Raw genomic sequence first — 8284 nt, forward strand, 5'->3', positions numbered from 1 at the left:
TTGACCGGAGAGTCATCTCGGTCATGTCTGCATGTCTCCCGAACCCGTAGGGTCTACACACTTAAGGCTCGGTGACGCTAGGGTTATAGAGATATTAGTATGCGGTAACCTAAAAGTTGTTCGGAGTCCCGGATGAGATCCCGGACGTCACGAGGAGTTCCGGAATGGTCTGGAGGTAAAGAATTATATATAGGAAGTGCTATTTCGGCCATCGGGACAAGTTTCGGGGTCACCGGTATTGTACCGGGACCAACGGAAGGGTCCCAGGGGTCCACCGGGTGGGGCCACCTGCCCCGGGGGGCCACATGGGCTGTAGGGGGTGCGCCTTGGCCTATATGGGCCAAGGGCACCAGCCCCAAGAGGCCCATGCGCAAGAGATGAGAGAAGGAAGAGTCCTAAAGGGGGAAGGCACCTCCGAGGTGCCTTGGGGAGGAGGGACTCCTCCCTGGCCGCACCCTTCCTTGGAGGAAGGGCCAAGGCTGCGCCTCCCCCCTCTCCCTTGGCCCTATATATAGTGGGGGAAAGGGAGGGCAGCAACACCTGAGCCCTGGCGCCTCCCTCTCCCTCCCATGACACATCTCCCTCCTCCCGCAGCGCTTGGCGAAGCCCTGTTGGAATCCCGCTACTTCCACCACCACGCCGTCGTGCTGCTGGATCTCCATCAACCTCTCCACCCCCCTTGCTGGATCAAGAAGGAGGAGACGTCGCTACTCCGTACGTGTGTTGAACGCGGAGGTGCCGTCCGTTCGGCGCTAGGATCATCGGTGATTTGGATCACGACGAGTACGACTCCATCAACCCCGTTCTCTTGAACGCTTCCGCGCGCGATCTACAAGGGTATGTAGATCCACTCCTCCCTCGCTGCTAGATGACTCCATAGATAGATCTTGGTGACACGTAGGAAAATTTTGAATTTCTGCTACGTTCCCCAACAGTGTGGCCCTCGTGCGATGCTTTTCGTTCGAAGGGAGGAGGGGATCGAAGGAGGTCGAACCATCACGACGTTCGATCCTCCTTTAATAGTAGAGATTTTTGCGTCGGTGTGGTGCGCGAGGTTTTCGGCAGATTTTTTTAGTGCGTGCTATCGTACGAAGGGAGGAAAGGGCCGATGTGTATCTCGTACGTGGGCTGAGCTGGCGATTTTTGGGCTGCTGCGGGCGTGTGGCCCTCGTGCGATGCTTTTCGTTCGAAGGGAGGAGGGGATCGAAGGAGGTCGAACCATCACGACATTCGATCCTCCTTTAATAGTAGAGATTTTTGCATCGGTGTGGTGCGCGAGGTTTTCGGCAGATTTTTTTTAGTGCGTGCTATCGTATGAGGGGAGGAAAGGGCCGATGTGTATCTCGTACGTGGGCTGAGCTGGCGATTTTTGGGCTGCTGCGGGCGTGTGGCCCTCGTGCGATGCTTTTCGTTCGAAGGGAGGAGGGGATCGAAGGAGGTCGCACCATCACGACGTTCCATCCTCCTTTAATAGTAGAGATTTTTGCGTCGGTGTGGTGCGCGAGGTTTTCGGCAGATTTTTTTAGTGCGTGCTATCGTACGAGGGGAGGAAAGGGCCGATGTGTATCTCGTACGTGGGCTGAGCTGGCGATTTTTGGGCTGCTGCGGGCGTGTGGCCCTCGTGCGATGCTTTTCGTTCGAAGGGAGGAGGGGATCGAAGGAGGTCGAACCATCACGACGTTCGATCCTCCTTTAATAGTAGAGATTTTTGCGTCGGTGTGGTGCGCGAGGTTTTCGGCAGATTTTTTTTAGTGCGTGTTATCGTACGAGGGGAGGAAAGGGCCGATGTGTATCTCGTACGTGGGCTGAGCTGGCGATTTTTGGGCTGCTGCGGGCGTGTGGCCCTCGTGCGATGCTTTTCGTTCGAAGGGAGGAGGGGATCGAAGGAGGTCGAACCATCACGACGTTCGATCCTCCTTTAATAGTAGAGATTTTTGCGTCGGTGTGGTGCGCGAGGTTTTCGGCAGATTTTTTTTAGTGCGTGCTATCGTACGAGGGGAGGAAAGGGCCGATGTGTATCTCGTATCCGTGAAGAAAGTATTCTTTATATGCCAAGCATGTTATTATGCTTCTTCCAATTGATCTACCACCAACACAGCAAGATTCACAAACTACTTAACCAGTACAGAGTTTCAACTACTTTACTTAAATTTTTGATTTTTGTGTAGTATTATGTTGTAATGAACCAATTGACCAATACACAGTAGTCTATGAGTGAATCTATCTCTCTTTCTTTTTTCGCGATGGAGACTGAATTGAGGTATTCAACGTATGCTGTTGAAGACTGCATGAACAAGAAAAAAGAAATCTACAAGGTCAGGTCGAGTGCAGGCTACGACATTGTGAATGTCATGTCTGTACTGCAAGGAAATGGAGCATGGAGCAGGCCAGCAGGGCATGGCTAAAAGGTCAAATCGTATAGAACTGAAACTGTGCTAAAAAACTGAACATCACGGCCAAACATTTTAATTTTGACAGCAGCAAGGATCTAAGGCAGCATTTTTCCTTATGCGCACATAGCCCCAGAGGCCAAGGTGCAGCCGGAAGAAAAACGTCGCCGTGGCAGTCACCGGTTGGCTCTCTCGCCAGGCCGCTGCGGTCTTTGTTTTTCCTGGAGGACCAACTTATTGGACAAGTGTCAGAAATGGCAAGTCCAAGATCTGAAAAGTATCTTCGGTGTAACTGAGGACAAGAAAAATCTCTATGACAGATCCAGAATAAGACTAGCATTTAAGGAAAAAATCAGTAATTTTCTCCAGTCAAATAAAGTTCAAACAAAATCTCACAACTCTTTTGCTCAAGAGCCAAGTCATAAAACTCTTTGAAGTTCAAACAAAAACTGACAACATTTTTTTGATTTGTCTCCTCCAAGAAAGAGCCAAGTCAGTCTAACCCAATTAGGCAAACATCTCCTCTGAGTTCAAACAAAAACTCTTTGAAGTTCAAACAAAAACTGACAACATTTTTTTGATTTGTCAGCATTTTCCTTGCAATCCAGAAATCCAACTAAAGTTAATAACCATGACAATTTATCGGTGGCGAATATCCAGACACCGGAATATAAAAGTGTTTATGCATGAAGCAGGGGATACTGTTGAAAGTACTGAAAACATCAGAGGTGCTAAAGAGGGTCATGTTGCAACCCAACAATGAAGGTTGAAGTAGGCAACTAGGGCAGGGGATGCAAGCATTGTCTGCTTCTGCTGCAAGTGGTGATGTGAGCAGAGCATTATCACAGTTTGATCACTAGCAAGACTCACAGTTAGGGGACTTCACAAAGAAACTCTGTAAAGTGCCAGAGCCTACTGCTTCTTGTCCATCCAACTTGCTAGTACCTCACATCACAGAGCAAAGCATTAGCCTAACCAATTCCATGAGCCACTAATCAGGCACGCAAATTGACTGATGTCTGCTGATCTTAGAGAATATACAAGAGTAAGAGTTTGCACGCCTAAATCCGACAAGTTCCACTTCATAGGCCACGCTACATAAGAAAAGTAGGACAACCTACATACTACATAGAGGAGACATCTCAGCCTCAACCACTTCACATGACACAGCTTACATAGCGGAAGAACCTATACTACATAGCAGGATATTTTGAGCGTCGACCGCACTAAAAATAGAAGAACTTCCCCACACCAACTAGCCATGCCGAATTGAACCCTTAATACCTGCAGAAAAAACCAATGTCATCTCAGTAAAACAAATTGCTAATACTCTCTGACAGAAAAGCCAAAATTTGTATGATCCCCCAAAATAAAATTGAATTTCCCATAGGTAAAATTATACAAAAAATATCCAAACCGAATCATGCAGTGTTATTAGACAAACTAACACTACAACCGGAGAACAGCAAAAGAGAATATTTAGTTTATACTGGAACCCATTTGTTGACAGATTTTAAAGATTCTTACTATATAACTACGTACAATCGTGTTAGAAACTAAAAGATCAGTGACTTCACGCGTATCATCTGAGGTAAAAAAACTGAACTTCCAAGATTTTCAACTCAGTTCCGGATTTACCTTTTGTGCCGAGCCCATGTGAGAGGCTCAGAGTACAACGCAAAAATTTCTGGTATCTCTACTCAAAGGTATGCTTTTTTTCAAATATAAGAATCGACAATGCACAGGAATTCCTTGACATTCAATCACTGAATATGGCCTTCCACCTCCCCTTATTAATGCAGGCCAGAGAGGATGTCCGAGAGATTCAGAACAGCACTGCCACACAGCAACTCAACGAAGCTGAAAGTCTTTGCTTGGCTGCTCTTGTCTGATCGGTTGAACACATACAACATGCTGCGCAGATGCCACTACATCACTGGACCAGGTGTTGAAAAGAAATGTTAACTGCATCCTCTGCGAGCTTCAGACTGAAGAAACTCTTGTGCATCTATTCTTCTCATGTCATTCTGCCAGACAATGTTGGGCCTCTCTGAATATCAACTGGGGGTCTGATGGAGATAGATTTTAACTTATTAACTGCTGCCAAACAGGCCTGTGACAGACCCATGTTCATGTAGGCGTGTACTGTAGCTGTTTGGTCCTTGTGGAAGGAACGAAACAAAATGGTCTTCCAAAGAATTCCCCACTCTCACAGGTCATGGCTGTCTAGATTTAATCAAGATTTTGCCCTTGTTGAGATATAGGGGGAAGTCTGAGCTTGAGGATTTCATAAGCTCCCTAGTGCAACAAATTACCTAAAAACCTTGTACTAGTATCTTCTCTTTTGGTTAGGGTCAAAGACCCTATACCTTATACATATGATGTATCTTTAATTTTGTTTAATTAATACAAGACTGTAGAAGCCTCCCCTACTGTGTCCTTCACAGTTCAAAAATTAATAGACAATGCAGCTTTACTTAAACTGAGTAACCAAGAAAAAAAGATGTACAAAAAGATAAATTTACCTAAGTTTTTCGACCAAGATAGCACGTTAGCAGATATTGTGTGATCGCAGTTCTAGATTCAGTCCTTTCCACCCAACTCCCCTAACTACAAACAAATGAAAATAAAGCGAAGTTGAGTCAACGAAGTAGGCATGTGTGCAAACCACTATATAATATGCCAAGTGGTAAACTATTCGCATAGCAAATGGTTTCACTGTATTCTCTTACTACAGTTTTTGCCAGCTTCCAATTGTTAGAAACCCTCCGATGAAAATATCATTACGAGCACAAAATCATAGTTAACATTAAGCTTGTGCAATTTATACAGGGAGGTATTACCTGCAGTATAGAAATTTGTGTAGGGATAAAAGGTGTCCAAACACATGGTGTTTCTCTTTACAATCTGTTTAATCTGCATGGAGTCAAGTTTGAGTGTGAAATTTCCTGTCGGCGTAGTGAGAACAATCACACTTGTGTCCTCATCATAACCGACGAAAAATAAAGAATGCATTCTCCTTGGAAACACCCCCTCCAGTGGAATGGTTTTCTGCAGCCCCATAATTGGATGGTCAGGTCCAACAAAACGGCGAGGCCAAGTCCGCCATTCTCCATACATAAGAGCTGAAAACACCCGTCGGGCATATTGTAGTATGCCGGACTCTCAATGAAATTGAGACTCTGAATTTCGAAATCAAACACAAAGATAGCACCTCTAGAAATCAACCAGCAGAGTGCATTCCCGACCAAGATGCTGGGCCTTAACACAGAAATTATACGTGAGATCACGGTTGAGAAAACACCTCCCCAAACACCAGACGCCGAGTCGTAGACAGAACAAAATGCCTGCATATCGTATCCACCGCAGCAGACCAAAACCAATTTAAACGGGCTCAAGAAGCAATCTCCATGCACATGCCCATCTTTGGCGTCAGCACACAACACAGCGCCATGCCACATACAGAAACTCTCCGTAAAGGCGTCGTCGAGTCCTGGTGGAAAAGCCACGATGTGATGTCGGCCCGTGAGTGGGTCCCACACAACGGTGTTGCGCTCATGCTTATTGATTACGACAGCGAGGCCATGCCGGCAGCCCATGTATTCTCCGTGGTCGTTGTAGGGTGTGCTGCTCCTGGGCAGGGAGAAGCCCGCGGCAGGGACGTGGTTCGGCGGGTCCAAGATGGGAGCAAAGCGGTCGGCATAGCCTTGGAAGAAGCCGAGCAGAGGAGGCTTCCGGTGGTGCTTGCGGAAGCGTTTGCGGAAGTGGGGATCGGAGAGGATGCTGCCCCAGCGCTTGCATACCATGGACGAACAGGGGAGAGAGGACGACTTCGGAGGGAGGCGGACGAGGATCTCGATGACGAGGTTGTAGTCGCCAAGCACCTTGGACACAGGGCCGGCCGGCGGCACTGAACGGCGCAGCCTCCTGCTGTACACACGCGACCAGCTGGGAATGAGATCGGCCCTGGCATGGAAAAAAAAGTATTTAATGCACAGACATATGCGCGTCGAGGCAGTTGCAAATAAAACATCCAACACACATGTGCACATCCATGATCGATACTCCAATACAGCATAGCGTACGACAAGTAATAATTAATCAACTGGTTTCTCCCATTATCTTATCCCACACACATATATGTACATCCATCCATCCATCCAGCATATATATACGATACACATATGTACATCCATCCAGCATATATATATATATATATATATATATATATATATATATATATATATATATATATATATATATATATATAGGAGTAGGATTTTCTACAAGAGAGATGCTCCCATATTTATTTCATATTTTTTGATAACTTTTGAATCGTTAAAAGTTTAGGGACACTTAACTAGTTCTGTGGCAAGCTATGATAGACACAGTTTTACCTATAAAGTAATGCAGAGGGCGAGGAAATGGATTGGGAATCTTCTTACCCTTGGCCGTGGGAAATCTCAGAGGGATCCATGAGCTGCAGCAGGGGAGGATTGTTAGGGTTTAATATTTGATTAGGAGGGGGGAATCTGGCTAGGGTTTTCTACTAGTACCAGGTAAAAATTAAGAAGAGAAAAGAAGAAGGGGGTAGATTAGATGGAGAAGGAGAGGAAGGAGTAGGGGTTGCCAGACCTCGAATCATCGGTGGGTGGCTGCCGGAGACGGGGCGGCGGTGGTCGCCGGCGGCTCCGCTCCTGCTTTCTCCCGTCCACAGCTGAGGGCATCTCCACTAGGCCCCCCAAGACGTCCCCCCAAGCCACTTTTTAGGCGCCGGCGGGTAAAAAACGTCCCAGTCAGGCCCCCAAGTCCTTGTTTTTCGCCGGCAAAAGCAAAAGTTAGTGCCGGCTGCCCCATGCCACACCCAGCGCACCGGGGGGCTCCTGGGGGCCTAAATCGCCGTTTTGTGGGCCAGCGCCTCTCCCTTGTCCACTCATTTTCACCCACGTGATCCCTCCTCTTCCTCTCCCTCCATGTAGAACAGAGCTCTCTCCTCTCTCTCTCCCCGCCGCCTGGCACGGCCACCTCGCCGAGCCGCCATGCTCCGGCCGCCCGGCCGCCTCAGCCTCGTCGCCGGAGGTACTCGCGCTCGCGTTCGCGCTCGCGGAGGTACTCGCGCTCGCGCCGAAGCTCGTCGAGGCCGGCCTGGTTGTCACCACCCAGCACATCACCGCCGGCCGCTCCTCACGATCGTCCCCACCCCTGCTGGCCTCGACCCGGCCGCACGCCGCGCCCGCGAGCGCCGCCGTGACTGGAACACCGGGCACGCGGGGCACGAGGACGGAGCGTCGACGGTCGAGCTCGGAGACTGCGGCGGTGCGCGGGTCCGCCACGCGTGCACGTTCCGGTGAGGCGGCCGCTCCTCCTGGCGTCGCTGGCCGCGGCGGGGGCACTGGGCGTCGGTGCTCTTCCTCATGGCCGCCTCCAAGGTCCTCCTCGTCTGCCTCAGTCTTCCCCTCGCAGCTCTCTCTTCCCTCTCCTCTGCTCTCTCTCTCTCGCTCGAACCCGAGCGTGTCTGAGAGTGCCGCCGTGCACTGCTGCGGCCACAGCCACCGCCTCGCCTCCCCGACGCATCCCAGAGATCCGCCGCGACCTACTCTTCCTCCTCACCGCGCCAAGTGAGCCGGGAAGCACCACTTCGTCCTCGGCGTCGTCTTCGACACCCTCCGGCAACCGAGATCGTCATCGCCGTTATGTCGCCGTCCGTGCCTTCCCGAGCTCGCTGACCACCCTTGCAGGCCCGCCGTGTGAGCTTCTCTTCATTTCCCTCCGTCCTCTCGCTTGATTTCGTGTCGTAACCGTCGTTCCCGCGAGCATCGAGCGCTGCCGTCCGCCATGGCCGATGCTCTGCTTGATGCCGAGCTCATCCCACCATGCACAGCTGCCTGTCGTGC

At 49.6% G+C, this 8284-nt stretch overlaps 1 pseudogene; it reads right to left on the bottom strand.

Annotated features, from left to right (window-relative positions):
* Positions 1-4973: 4973 nt before the first annotated feature.
* On the bottom strand, positions 4974-8076 carry LOC147963082 (uncharacterized; annotated as a pseudogene).
* Positions 8077-8284: the final 208 nt, after the last annotated feature.

Source organism: Triticum urartu, chromosome 6A (genome assembly GCF_056163025.1).
Source record: "Triticum urartu cultivar PI428250 chromosome 6A, HENAU_Tu73, whole genome shotgun sequence".
Lineage (NCBI taxonomy): Eukaryota > Viridiplantae > Streptophyta > Magnoliopsida > Poales > Poaceae > Triticum > Triticum urartu.